The sequence below is a fragment of the Apteryx mantelli genome, chromosome Z, assembly GCF_036417845.1.
Source record: "Apteryx mantelli isolate bAptMan1 chromosome Z, bAptMan1.hap1, whole genome shotgun sequence".
Classification (NCBI taxonomy): Eukaryota; Metazoa; Chordata; class Aves; order Apterygiformes; family Apterygidae; genus Apteryx; species Apteryx mantelli.
In genome coordinates, this window is record NC_090020.1 from 13,157,955 (window position 1) to 13,173,121 (window position 15,167).

Genomic DNA, 15,167 nt, shown 5'->3' on the forward strand with positions numbered 1-15,167 from the left:
ACTACCTCTTATTTTATAACAACGGACCAGCTTGACCAAGGGGGAAGATCTTTTGCCTACCTGCCCTGTGGTTGGTGATATTCAAACATAAACACTCTTGAAAGGCAAAGCAAAACAGGAAAGGTGCTGAAATGGGCTGCAGCACAGTGCTTCTGCCTCAGTAACGGAGCCTTGGTAACCAAAAGGAATATCTGCAGAGAAGGAAGGTGAGTCTTTTTATTCTCCAGTCCTTCATGCCTCTATCAAGAATATTACCTGATGATTGTCAGGACTGTGGTTTATGTGATCTGAATGTCCATTAAGGGCTGAGATCAACACTTTTTTTACATGTCCCATCAAACAGTCTTTGTGTGATATATCCTCAGAGCCATAGCTGAGCTGGGGCGCAAACCATCTTCCAAAGGAGTCAGGTCTGGGAATCGTTCTCGTGTGTTTTTTTAGTGTGAGCTAAATCAGAAGGTTGGTCTGGAGGTGAAAAGTGAAAAGATATGAGCCACTCTCCATGGCTTTCTTGCATCTAATAAGAGTAGCTTTGTTACAGCCCATCCCAATGTTGTGTATCTTACCCCATTGTTATATTATTGCTTACAGAATGAACTACACACAGCGCTACAAACCTCTCCTTTATTTGGCTGGTGTTGTTTTGCTTCATATTGTTGTGCTTTGTTTGTGGGTGTGCAGAAGTTTTGCTGCTTAGTGCACTTTTTCACTCAGAGGTGTGCTCTTTCATGTAGCCAGTAAATGCAGGATCATTCAGCATGAAACGGGTGGATTGGGTGCCTCCAGTGTAACCTGTGAAACAGCCTGAATGCTTTTGTTGACTTGTCTGGAGAGCTTGATATGAACTGTTTTGCAGTTATTCCCAAAGCTCTTTGCCAAAGGAATTACAGCTTAAACCATGAAAAAGCTTGGGTCAGAATCTCCTCTGGCATGACTATCATCAACTGTGACGGCATTTCTTTACCAAAAAATTTGGATCCATATGCCCCAAAACATTTAAGATGTGTTAAAAATGGTAAGCTCAAAATGCACAACATGCTTCCAGCCCTGTGTGATTAGGTGTTGAAGTACATTGGAGAAACTAGATACATATATGCTCATTTAAAGCATTTGGCTTGAATAGAGGATGTTTGGAGGTGCTGAAAGGATTTAATGTCTTATTCCCCTTGAGTGTGCAAATTTCCAAAGCAGCTTTGAGAATCTTGGCCTGGAGATCCAGCACTGAGCATATCCTCTGAGGGACCAAATGTTCTTGGCTCCCTGTCAGGTGCAAATGGGTGCTGGGTTCTGGATTTGCATGTACCTGTTTTTTTAACTGTACTTTGGGAGAGGGGAAGGACAGATCTCTGGAGCCATTACAGCCACTTAGGTACATGCATGTTTGGGCATATTTTAAAGCTTTCATGTCCTCAGCCATGAAATCTTTGACTGGTTGCATTCTGTGTTGTAAGCACTCTATTTAGGGCTTTTCCAACATGTATTTAAGGCCCATATGGACAGGCTGAGAATCCAGCTGGAGAATAGGCTTTACCATAGCAATTCCTGGCTCCACATTATTGTGAACATCTTGCTACTAGTGGGGTTTTGGAGAGGGTAAGAACAGAGGGAAATGACATGCATAATTCTCAGTAGCATAAATCACAGCTGGTTGAGCTGGTTGCTTAAGTGGCCTCTTAAAAGTCTTCCTGTGCAATGGGTATTCTTAACATTTTCTGTGCTGGTATGTAAGCCATGCTGCTTCCATTAGCACATACATGATGCAGTGATTGTTCTCACTTTATCTGCTCTTTTTCCTCACTGTCCTCATCTATCACAGAATCACTGGGATTGGAAGGCACCTCAGGAGATCATCAGGTCCAACCTCACTGCTCAAGCTGACTCAGCTAGAGCGGGTTGCCCAGGACTGTGTCCGGTTGGGTTTTGAATATATCCAAGGATAGAGACTCCACAATCTCTCTGGGCAACCTGTTCCAATGTTCAACCACCCTCACACAGTGAAAAAGTGTTTTCCTACGTTCAAATACAACTTCTTATGTTTCAGTTTGCACCCATTGCCTCTCATTGTGTCATGGGGCACCACTGAAGAGAGTCTGACCCTATCTTCTTTACACTCTCCCATCAGATATTTATGCACATTGATCAGATTCCCCCCAGCCTCTCTAGGTTAAACAGTCCCAGCTCTCTCAACCTCTCTTCTTATAAGAGATGCTTCAGTTCCTCGGTCATCTTTACAGTCCTCCACTGGACTTGGTCCAGCAGGTCTTCTTGCACTGGGGAGCCCAGAATTGGACACAGTCTTCTAGATGCAGCCTCACCAGTGCTGAGTACAGGGGAAGGATCACCTCCCTTGACCTGCTGGCAACGTTCTTCCTCGCATAGCCTGGGATACCATTGGCCTTCCTTGCCATGAGGGTGAACATCTGCCCCATGCTCAACTTGTCCACCAACACCTTCTCTGCAAGCTGCTCTCCAGCTGGTTGGCCTCCAGTCCATACTGGTGCAAGAGGTTTTTCCTCCTCAGGTGCAGGACTTTATATTGCTCTTTGTTGAACTTCATGAGGTTCCTGTTGGCCAATTTCTTCAGCCTGTTGCAGTCCCTCTGAATAGCAGTACAACTATCTGGTGTATCAACCAGTCCTCCCAGTTTCTTATCATCTGGGAGCTTGCTGAAAGTGCAGAGTGAGAGTACTAGAGACATCAGCTGGGCCCCCATGCCTTTGCTCCCCAGAGCCATGTAGTCACATTTGACAGTATCCAGGTCTTCCCTGGCAGTATCATTGGTGCTCACATGGAAGCACAGCAGGAGTAATAAATAGTGCGAGGGCCAGACAAACCTCAGCAGTCCCTCCGCAACATCCTGAATGCAAGGCCCCAGCAAGCAGCAAACCTTCCTAGATGGCAGGTCAGGGGGACAGATGGGGACCTCTGTCCTCTGCAGCAAGGTGGGGGTCCTCCCCTGCTATCACTTGCTTCTGTCTTCAGGTGCTCCTGAGTGGCTGCAGCTCAGCTCCCACCCATGCTCCATCAGACAGTGCTCCCAGCTCCTCAGCAGCTATGAGGAGCATGAACTTATTCTGAAATTGCAAGTCTTCTGGTGGAGCAGGAGCCTTCCTCCTAGGGCCAGAAGCTATACTCTGTCAGTTGTACTCTGGGCCTGGCTCTTATATAGACCTCTCCCTAGCACTGGCTAAAAGGGTGCTTGACCCTCCCTAACTGGGGGTGAGCTGAAATAAAGGCTCCAAGCACATTCGGATCAGGAGCAACCCACAGAGCTCGTTAGCAGCTGCTAAATGAGCTTGCTAGAGCTTCTCAGGAGCAGTTAAGGCCTGCTGTGGTTGTCCTTACCTGTGTCTCCTTACCTGTGAGCAGCAGGCACCCTCAAGTTCCTCAAAGAGTTTCCAGAAATGTACCAACAGTCTCAAACAAAGCCCCCAGAAAATTCAGATGATCTCAAAAGCTGAACTCAGAACTGCCATGCAAACTGCTGTGTCTGTTGGCTGTTTCTACTAGTTGCACTCTCTGTGAAAGCCTTTAACCCAAAATGAATTAAATTAGCTTGTTCTGCTTTCTATTTGCAGGTTAACATGTTTCACCTGATGAGCTGTAGCTTTTTAAGCCTTGTCCACACCCCAGCTGGTATATTTTTAATTGCCCGCTAAATTAGGCTGTTTTTTTTCCACCTTAGCATGGTTATTTTCCTTGATCCACTTTGACATTTACATTACAAAATAACAATATGGTAATTATGTTTAAAAAGAATGAGATTACTTTGCCTGTCAGATGTTCCATCTTAGGAGCTCTATTTTGCTAACACAGAACACCCTTGGGATGTAAGCAATATTGTCATCACGCAAAATATGGGAGAAAAGTGCAGAACATGGAAGCAAAGCCCTGAGCCTGCAAACACAGAACCTGCTTTATTTAAGCAAGGAATGGTCATCTTGATTCCAACTGAGATAAACATGTTCCTGAAATTCAGTGTGAAAAACAGAGTAGGAGCGTGTAGCTTTGGCATTTCATGGCTAAATCTCTGATGGAAGAGGACAGATGAGGTGATTACCCAGCCAGTAGCAGCATGGAAATTATGACACTAGCATGGATACAGGTCTAAGTCCTTAATGGGCAGCATGGACCAAAATGTGGGAAGTGTTATCCTTGGAGTTATCCTGCAGTTGCAATGACAAATACTTGCCTTCCAGTATTCACCTCCTGTTCAGTGCTAGAAACAGTCTACCATTCCCTCCCTTCAAGAGGTCAAAATACAGTTGCCAAGCTATTGTATTTTTATTTGCCCCAATACTTTTTATAAGGAGCATGCTGAAGTACAGTAGGAGCAGTTGTGACTGTGAGGACTTGGTACATGAAAGAAGATGGAGACCTACGCATGCAGATTTTGAAAGTCTTGGTAGTCAATTTATAGAGTGTGGATACCAATGTAGCAGGTGTGTGCTGTTACTTTACTTTTGTTAAACACAATACATGAAATGTAATCTTAATGTAACCCCAGTGGAGGCAATGAATGAATTGGACTTTATATGCTGTAAAAAAACAAAATCCAAATCACATTAGGTTTCCAGAACTGTACACTGAATTAGGAGAGGAACTCAAATATACATCATAGAAAGAGCAGTGATCGTTGTTTGGATTGGTTTGGAAGGAATGGGGAATCAGTTCTTATGAAGTTAGGCACCAGAATTTTTCCTTTTGTGCGTTAATGTTGAATTATTATTATGAGGCATAAAATTGAAATCATAAGCACAATAGCTTCTTGAGTCTATATATTATTAAAATTCATATTTTATTAAAATTTACATGTGTAATGTCTTGGAACTAGAGTGCAGTTTATAGCTGTTGGGTTTCCTTACTGACTTGTAAAACATGCTTTCCTACTGAGTTTTTGCACAATCTGAGAGCCCTCTGCTGGTGAAAGATTTTACAGCTTTTTGTGTAAATACTGATTTTGAAACATAGACAGTCTAGACAGTAATGACATAGACGACAGTAATACCATACATGTTAAACTCTTCAGGGAGTGAAAGGTTAAGAGAGGACTAGTAAGTGCAGAGGTATATGGTACAATTTAACCAACTGTATAATTGTGCAAATGCATGTTTTGCATACACAACTGCTGCCTTGGTTCGAAAGGAGAGGGGTACACGCAGACTACAGCACGTTTAGGTTCATACTTAGGCAATTAAAAGCAGCTTCTTGATGTATCTGAAAGAGTCATAGGATTAAATCCCATAGCCTTCTGTGGTGATTCAGATTTGCTGTTTCTTTTGGTAAAAGAAGGGACTCATTCTTATTTCTTTGCTAAAGCAAAACCCAGCAATCATTTCAAAGGAGTGATGCTAGTTCACATTGGCTGATGACCTAGTCCAAAAACTGTCTGATTTTTTTTTTCTTTTCTTTTCCAGAGCTAGGAAAATATGATGACGAAGCAGCATGTAGGTCCTGTGTTGGGGAACAAAAGCCTTACATTTCACCTTCTACTTTAAGACGTTTGTTATATCAATCCAAAACAGGCAAAGTGGAAATCATCAACAGCTACCTAGGTCTAGTGCTTGATTCATAGGTTTGTTTAGCTGTTACTTTCAAGAAAGAGATTTGTATTAGAACTGATAAGTGCATATTATTCCTATTGTAGCTAACTATAATTTATCTTTAACATAGCCATTCTTTTCTGATAAGACAATGGGTAATATTACTGCTTTAACTTTGTTTTATGTAATAGTCCTATGGAATTATATCCTTGAAGCATATATTTGATAGTTAAAATATGATCGAGCTGTCTCCAACCATACATGCATGCAAAAGTTCTGTTTCTTTCACTGAAATTTGGTGAAGGATAGAAATCTGCACTATCAGAATCTGCTGAAAGGAAGCCATAGGTCAGAGATGGTTCTCCAGCACAAGCCTCAGGTCTTTGGAGCAATCACCACTACACATTTTCAAAACTAGTTTTCTCCTGACCATGGGGGAATATCTGGACATTAAAATGGCCTTATCAAAAGTTGTCTCCATAAGCCATTGTGCATCCCTGAAGCTGGCAAGGTTATACATATAACAGTCTCCTTCTCTGTGTCTTCCTACATGTATATAAAATTTGCCATGGCTGAAGTCTGTCTTTTGGGAAGTTCCAGAGGTAATTGTCTGGAGCTGACTTATAGGGCTTCTGTCAAAACGAATTAGGATTTCAGCAACTCTTTGGTCAATTCCATGACAGTACTAAAATAGCTGATTGCCTTACACATCAGCTGGCCTCACTTAGGAGGAACAACTCAAAGGTTTTAAAAGCAAAATAGCTATCATTCTTCCATTGCTTCCTACCAGAAAGCTCTCCTGGACCAAAGGATTTCAAGGGAATGAGTGTCTTCATTTTTCTCTCCATCTGTCTCTATTTATAGCTTATGAGTGTTGGAACATATGTGACAAGGAACTGGGAGAGGAATGGGTTTTAAGACTTTTAGCTCAAGTATTTTGTTCTGGGGAAGCCTGAGTTGTTCTTGATGAAAAGGACAGCCTGATGGTAAATTCTTGAGGGAAAGGCATGTGTTGTGCTTAAGGTACACCCTTGAAAAGTGAAAGTGATTAGCTTCTGGAATAAATCTGCTGTGGAAGCAGAGGGTTCCCCATTGGTTCAAGTGTTCATCTGTAGTCCAGAAGCCTCCCTTGAAGCTTCCTTTTAGATATGATGAAATTCAGCAGCTTTTGTTTGTGACCAGATCGAACATTCTTTCTCCTTTTGGTTAGCACTGTTCATGCCACTAGCTGCAGCGTGAGAAAAAATTATTCAGCATCAGTAAGAATTACTCAGTTTAATTAAATGCATTTACAACTGCATTCTGCCATGAGTTTCTTTCCTTGCAACACATTTTCCCACGACTGTTTTGTCCTGTGATGACTGCATTCCACCAGTAAAATGGTCTGGATCCCCAGCTGGAGCAGGCTGGCAAAATTAATCTGAAGTCCATGAGGTCCAGGTGATTTACATGGACAAGAGAGCTTTCCTCAGAGCTTTTAGTCTAAAGATATCTGGCACTTGGCCTTCAAACTCTGAACTCTATAAGCTTTATCTTGGTCAAGTCAGCAGCAGTGCGCTCACTGACTTCAGCAGAAGTGGGCCTTATGTCATTACTGTTTAAGTACGATCAGTTCTTTGAATCATTTCACCCTCTACAGCATTCAGGTATCTGTCAGATGTGATTATTCCACTGCTTCTTATTCAGGTTTTCTGTCATTTTCTTCTGCTTTGCTATTGTGAATTATATTTCACTATATTTCACCAGAACCTAATTTGAAAAGCTTCAGTCTTACTTTCAATTTTTAACACTACTCATTCCTTGTGATCCTTGTAATCTTTGGTTCCACAGTCTGGGTCAGGATGCAAAACCATCTTTCCCAAGAGCCTGGTAGTAAGTACTTCATCAGGGAACTGGTTGGAGTCAATGTCCAGTCATGAAATCTTGCACTAGCTCAAAAGTTGCTCATAAATTGATTCTGGAAGCTTGATTCCTCTTAGATTCATATTGGAAGTAAAAATGATTTAAGCCTAGATTATGTTGTAGAACTTTTCCTGAGCTTTGCTTATACAAATCTGTGATTTTTTTTTTCCCAAAGTCATCCCTCTTCTCTCTTAAAAAAAAAAAGAGTAAATCAAGGTAAACAAACTTAAAATATGTCTGTGTCACAAGTCTAATATACAATTCAGCTGACAGGGCTGGCTGATCCCAGGGAAGAGAGAGAATGGTGAAAGTAACTTTCTACTGCTGTTATGTCACTTTGATTTGCATATGTTCGTGAATGCATTCACTTTAGGTACTGGTTATGTTTCCTTGTTGCCTTTAATTAGAGGAGACTTTGGCTCTGTGTCATTCTCTTTGGAATGGTTGTTCATGTTGTATCCTGCAAGAGTAAAGTGTGTGTATGTAATGTAGGATACATATGAATGTAAAGAGTATTTGTCTTAAATTCTAAAAGAGGTGCCCTGTATTCTTTACATATTTAAAATAGAGTACTAAATACAGTTTTCATCTGAGATCAGCTGGGTAGATGGTGTCAGTGTCAGATAAATTTGGCCTAATGCCTACGTATTGTGATACTTGATATTTTTGGCAAACTACATAAACAAATATTGTGGTATTATTCTTGGGAAACAACATGAATACCACTCTTGCTTTATTCTCTTTGTCTTCACAAACACTTTAGGGCAAGTATTCATCACCAAATAAAATATGAGACCATATACACTGCAAAACCCATTAGGTCATGTATTTTGGCAATCTGCTAGGCTGCAAGGTCTGCCACAAACTTGGCTGGGCTGTACATAATCCTGATAGTATTTCCCATACAACATAAGGCAGATACCCATTTCCTTTCGTACACAGGAGTGCATATGTGACTTGGCGTAGTGGTGGTGTGGAGCTGTACACCAGTCCTAGGCTTGTTTTCTGAACTAAGACTTGTACGTAAAATTTACACATGTTTAAAATGTGTTTTTGTCAGGATAAGTTTGAGAGCATTTACACAACTATTGCTTGCGTATGCTTTCCTCTTCCACCTCCTTTCTGCCCGCCAGGCTTTCCACCTACCTTAGCAGACACCTAACACTGGAGTGTCTCCAGGACCTAAGTGCTGTTACTGCTAGACTAGATGTTGACTGCAACACTGCCTCTTCCACCAGCCCTTTCCCTTCTACTCTCTCCTCCTGCCCCATGGCTATTGGCTCTGATTAGCTTAAAATACCAGCAGTGCCACTAATATGGTCTCTGCTCATAAGGCCCAGAAGCCTGGGCCTTTGGTTCTTCCATCAATATTTCACTCTGGCTCTGGCACAAGTAATTCGGCTGTCAGAGAAGAAGACAAGGTTTTGGGGCATGCTGAAGCTCCTTTTCAAGCAATGAACAGGAACTGGACTGCAAGTCTCTTGATCCTGAAACTCCCACTGACTGACTGAGAAATAGGAGGCAGTAACCTTAATATCTCCGTGGATCTGACACTTGATCCTTAGAAGATACAGTGCACTGAAATTCCAGATGGGCTGCATGCACACTGTATCTTAGTCTTGGCCTTTTGTCTCAGTATCAGACTTAACAAACCCCTAATGACATGTATGGTTATTATACGCCACACGTACTCAGCTGTTTTTCAGTGCCTCTCACCAATGGTTAGATCTCTTATGTTCACTGGAATCAGTGCAAGGACTCCATCTAGCAGTGTGTACCCTAAATCAGTGACGAGGCCAGGAGTGACTCCAGGCAACCTGATGGCCAGATCAGCTCTGCATTAGGTTACTATCACCAGATCTTGGTGGGCCTGCAGGTGGACTGTATCCCAAGGTATTGTTCAAAAGGAGCAAAAGAAGTCACTCGCCTGAAGTACCTTGATGATGTTATCTAAGTCTTCTTTTTCATTAACTTTCTTCACTACTTTCCCTGTCAAAAATCAGCATCTACACCTTTGTACATTGGTCACCTCACATCTCCTACTGTATTTCTTACTCCTTTCCCCCCATGGAAAGGATAAGTCTGAGTAAACTTACTGGTTCTAAGATAGAGCTTGAAATGTTTTTGAAGGGAACCATAAGATGCAGTTGCCTATGATAGATAGGGACTGTCTTTGAGGACCTAGGGGGACTTTTTCAGTCATATGTTCCCCGGACATTGCAGCGTGGATGCTGTAGAAATTCAAAAGATACAAACCTGCATGTACCTGCTGCAGTACTTTTGTGTATTTATAACTTTATTCTAGAGTAGCTGCGAGACTGTGACAAATTCTCTTTATCTACAGCTGGTGTTGACTCTACCTGAGTGTGTGTTTTCACCAGAAATCTTGAAAGATATTGAAGACTGAGGACAATATTGGAATGTCTTGACCACGCTAATGCCGTCCTTAGGTAACCACCTGGAAACGAGCAGCGAAGGAACCCATCTGTTCTGTCAAGCCTGCAGGGGGATCACGTACAGGTGGGTTATAAACTCCCTGAATGCAGGTGGTGATGTGACAGTGTTGTTCACATTAATGTTTCTGCACTGGTGTATGCTATAACACGGTACTTTTTTTTTTTTTTTTTTTTTTTTGAGAAAAGCATGTAATAAGGATCTCAAAAGAGGTATGCTATCAGAAGTTATTTTCCTACTGTCTCTTGGTATCAAGGTTACGCTCTAACACAGCAGTTGTCAATAGATGCAAGCATTGTCATTTAAAACGAGGGAGATTCTAGCCCAGAGATACTGCTCTGTTAATTTCCCTACTTCCACAACAGTACTGAGATTAAAGCTAAAAAAATTAACTTTCTTGAACTGCCTTGTAGCAATTGGCCACAGAGTTGGTGGGAAATAACCTACTTAGGCTTGACATTTCCCACACTGATCTCTCATCTAGCTCGGCTTAGTTTTGCAGAATTTGTTCTGATGAGTTTCACACCCTCTCGTCCCCGGAGAGGTGCTTGGCTGAATGGCAGATGATCTGCCGGAGAGTCTTCTTGTGCCCGGAGGTAGTACAGATGACCGCGGGACTTTATTGATTTAGAAGCTCAGAGCTGTTATTTCTAAAAGAAGTGTGTCCGAAGTCCACTCAGCTGGGCACCCCGTTGGCTACGAACTGGGGGAGGCGGAAGGATGCGGGGGGCGTTTGGGGGGGGCGGGGGGGACTGGAAGCCCAGCGGGCACCGAAGCCCCGGGAGGGCGCGCGCGGGGCGGGGGGCGGGGGGGGGGGGGGCGCGCAGGGAGGGCGCGCGCAGGGAGGGCGCGGGAAGCGGGAGGGCGCGCGCGCGCCCGCCGCCACGTGGCCGCCCCGCCCCGCCCCGCCCCGCCGCGCGCCCGCCGGCAGGTGGCGCGCGCCCGCCGCCGCCGCCACCAGCGCCAGCGCCGCCACCGCGGGCGGCCCCGGTGCGCCCGCGGCGGGGGGCGGCGGCGGCGGGCGCGCGCGTCGTGGGAGCCGCGGTGCGCTGCGCCGCGCCGCGCGCGCGCTGTGCTCCGGCTGCAACCGAGGCCTTTGCGCGAGTGCCCGCTCGCTCACTCGTCTGCGTGAGCGAGCGTGCAAATCGGGAAGAAGTTGCTCAGCCCGAATCAGCCCTGTTTTCTGTTTACGTGTTAACACGCGTGCATGCACGCTTACACATCCCCGAGAAGGTTTCTACGGAGCTGCGCAAAGTCTTCCCCCGCTAACGCACCTCCAGCGGAATAGTTAGCTGCGACCCTCCGAGATCTCTTCTCTGCTCTCTCAACAGACAAACCAAAGCAGCAGGCGCTCCTCCAAAAGTGCTTATGCTCTTTTTATAGAGGGACGGGGTGGTTTTTAAAGTGTGTGAATTACCAGTGTGCATAATTTTTAGCTTTACAGAATGTAGCTACATCCTCAATGCCACTTGTCATCCACAATGCAACCTTTTCCCTAGCTATTGTTTAATAAGTGCTTGCTTTGTAGTAGTGCTTGTAAGTCAGGCGAGTTTATTTTCTTCTATTAGCAAGATGCATTTTAACAGCGTATGATAAAGACAGTCATTCTCCCCCAAAAGCTGATTTTGTAAGTAGCTTACACTGTCCTACGCTGAAGACTTATCCAAGAAGGTGGTCACTGCTAAGTGCATGGCAGTCTTCACTTATTCTTAATAACAAGTTATTAATACAGTCAAATACATCATTTCAACAGCTCCTTGTTTTTTACCATTCTCTCTGGTCTTGTCCTTGTAAATTCAATTTCACAGGCACAATCTGTAACGCAGCAGGTGCCAAGTGTAGCCTTCTTGTTTCATAGGATCCAACTAACTGTCTATGTGGGATTCACTTAAAGAGTAGCACAGGCAGCAATGAAAAAAACCTGTTTTTGTTATACGAGAAAAAAAGAAACGGATGCTTCTCAGTTAGCCTGCCCTCGCTGCTTGTTTCAGCATTGTTAAAGACCACCTACTACTGTGCTTCCATGCAAGTTGGTTCTAAATTCTTCATGATTTCAATGGAGAAAATGATTGCATTGTCAGTGATGGCTTTGCTTCTGCAAATAAAGTTTTATAGCCCAGGCCCAGATACTTAGTGGTGCTGAAAGCAAAGGAAGTGAGACACCTACATACCTTTGAGGATCTGGATTTTTGCCCTTTATTGTGAAGTATAATGTTTAGATTCCAGAGCTTGAGCTCTTAATTATTATTTTCTGGATACATCCTGTGACCTGTATTGAATGAATTGACCTATGTGCATGTCCTAGTCCTGTCCTAGGAAAAGGACCTACCTAACGTGTGGTGTCTGCCCTTTTTCATGTTTTTTTAGGGCAGGTGTAGGCTAGTTATTCTACCCTGAATAATCTCATGGAGATTCCCTGGGGAAAGACTTTGTGTAGACACATGCCCATGACAAGTCTTCAGGGCAGAAGCTATCCCCACAGAAAATGCATGCTAATTGACCCCCCAGTGGTGATTGAGATGGCCTGGGTGAGTGGTGGGACCGAATGACATTTTACTGGTGGCACGACTGTGCAGCTGGAGGTCACACCTGCAGAGCCCTGAGGCAGGGACCCGTGTATGAGTCCAGTGGAAGAAGGAGCGAGCACAGCTGAGGGTGTCAACCGAAGAGCCAAAGAGTGACGTGCATGGCCAAAAAGAGAGAGTGACCACTTCCTTCCAGCACCCTGCACTCTGCAACTCAGCAGCAGGAGCAGCAGGTCTGCTCGGAGCAAGGATGTGCACCAGGCTGGGAACAGAGAGAGGACACAAGGGCTGCTTCAAGTTTGGAGTCAAATCTCCAAGCTGCAGAGTGCCTGGTTCCCCTCGTTCAGATCGCAGTGCCAGACCCCTGGGCAGGGGGACACCCCAAAGTCCAGGTTTTCTCGGGGCTGGGATGGCAGAACCACTCGCCTCATGCGTGAGTTGCTCCCTGCCTCTTCTGAGGGGCGAGAGCTGCAGGGAGCAGCTGCACACATGGCCCGAGGATGTAGTTGTAATGCGGGAAACTATCTGACTGCTGAGCTGGCAAAGGGGTCTCTGCTTCCACCGTTATTTCCTTTTTTTAAATACAATTACTATTATATACAACATTCCTAAGTGGCGCAGAGAGCCCTGAGACTTTTCCTTTTACCCTTGAGAGACTGCAGCCATAACGTTAGGAAAAGCAGTGTGGTACAAGTGTTCCTTGGCCAACCTTTTTCATGATTCAAGCAGCAGATATTAATGAAGATGAGCTAGAAGTAATTGAAAAAGTATTAATTGCTTCTTAGGTACCTGGTTATGTGTAAGACTTGAGTATTTTAGCCTAAATGGGAGGGGAATGGTTTTATGACCATATAATTAGCAGTTGTGTGGGATTAACAGCAAGACTTATTAAGTCATTTCTGATAGCACAGTTTCCTTTTTTACATTGCTTAATTAAAAAAGAACACTTCAGCATGTTTTATAACACAGCTTTAAATAAACAAACAGACAAACTTAAATTGCAAGGGATAGTCCAGAGGTCTCCGCTACTGAGATCTGTGGCAACTGAAGTGTATCTGGGAAATTAAAGAAGGGTGATGGTCTGGCAGAGAGTGCATTGGTCAGAGGGCACGGAGGTGATAGTTAGGAACATCTTGGGGTGATGATTAGAGTAGCTTGGAAGATGTGAGAAGAATAAATGAAAGACTGAATTGGCAATGGTAGGCTAACGTGCTGCAGCATATCCTTGCTGTTAGTTTTTTGCGACGGCAGTAAAGCCTAGCTCTGTTCATATCTACTGACTACGTGTTCATGATGCATTTACCCCTCTGCATCTCCCTGCAGCCAAGTTTCTGTCTTCCATATGCACTTCCATATGCATCTCCTGATTCTTCTCTTTTCTCTTCCCATGGCCTCTTCATTTCCAGCTCCTTCTTCATCCCATGATGCACTTGTTAAGCATACTTATCTCTGATCATCTCTTTTCCAAAGACTGGGATTTTCTGGGAGCCTAAAGGGAGTTACGTGCCCAGCTAACAGTGAATTTCAAAGTGCTTGAGAATCCCACCCTGACTTTTTAAGAATTGTCAGGTTTCTCCTCCCCTCAGGTGCTGCTATTGGGCTGTCAGTTTCATTTTCAAGGTCTGTCAGCACCTTCCCCCCTGTGACAGTGGTCACTGATTGCTGTACCAGTCCTACAGCTAAGTCTGGGTGAGAGGGCACATGATGTTGGCATTGCACTTATATCTAGAATTCCCGACAGGAACAGAGTTCAGAGAGGGCCTGGTGAAACTATTACAGGACCTCTTGTTTGTGTTGTTTTCGAGATCAAATTGATAAGCTAGGGGCCCAAGGAGAGATGCTTGTGTCAAGGTCTGACAGAAGTTGGAAGCAGTCTTCTCTCTTCCTCCTTGGGTTCATCTCTGATAATCCCTGGTATATTCCAGACACCCTTTTGTTCAGTTTTCTGAGATGAGCTGTCTCATTTTTAGCAGAATCATTCCAAAAGAATCCCACTCAGAAGATGGCCATGAACAGTTATTTGGGATCACAGGTCTACATGATGCTTTATAAACAATGAGAAAACACGCCTGATCTGAATCTATGTCCTTTGCCTAGAAACAGGAATTTCTTATTTTTTTCTCTGTTGGGGGGGAAAGAAAAACAGCCAGCATCCCAGCACCCCAGCTAGCATAAATCAGTACCTTTGCACTAAGGCCAGAAGGGTGATACCTGACCCACAGTAGGTAATGGTCTGGCTCTTCGTAGTCCATCTTGGTCTCTCTAGGAGACACTGCAGGCCTGCTGAGGGAAATGAGCTCTAAGGGAAGGTGCCTGAGTGTGCAGCGGTTGTGGGTGTTCCTCCTCCTCGGTCCTGTTTGCCTTGTACTTTGTTCCATCACTTTTACGTGGCTTGAGGCTGCCCAGGTGTGTCTGGGATCAGCCTTGCTGGAAATCCGATTACAGTGAACATGCCAGTGTCCTGCAGCATCAGGTAGCCTGCATTTGAAAAAATGGTAAAAGAGCCACTGTAACCTCTGAGACTGGAGACTTTATTGTGCTGGCTAGTGAGAGAGAAATATTTTGGAAGATATGTGGTTGTTCTCTTGGAAATAAAGAGTTCTTCTCTGCTCAACATCTTCTCTGAAAATGACAGGCTCTGTTGGCAGTGTGCTTTAAGATTATTAGTCCTTTGGGTCTCTTGCGTTTGGTGAGATGAATGAGCGTGCATTTTTTGATAGTCCATGGCATGGCCATGTGTAGG

At 44.2% G+C, this 15,167-nt stretch overlaps 1 protein-coding gene across 3 annotated transcripts in view; it reads left to right on the plus strand.

Moving 5' to 3' along the window:
• Positions 1-15,167, plus strand: part of TMEM38B (transmembrane protein 38B) — a 44,500-nt gene that overhangs the window by 22,754 nt on the left and 6,579 nt on the right. For all 3 annotated transcript variants that reach the window (XR_010887013.1, XR_010887012.1, XR_010887014.1), the window contains 3 exons: positions 31-206; positions 5,418-5,575; positions 9,790-9,965. The gene's annotated coding sequence lies outside the window, so the exon portion shown is untranslated. The remainder of the gene's footprint in view (positions 1-30; positions 207-5,417; positions 5,576-9,789; positions 9,966-15,167) is intronic.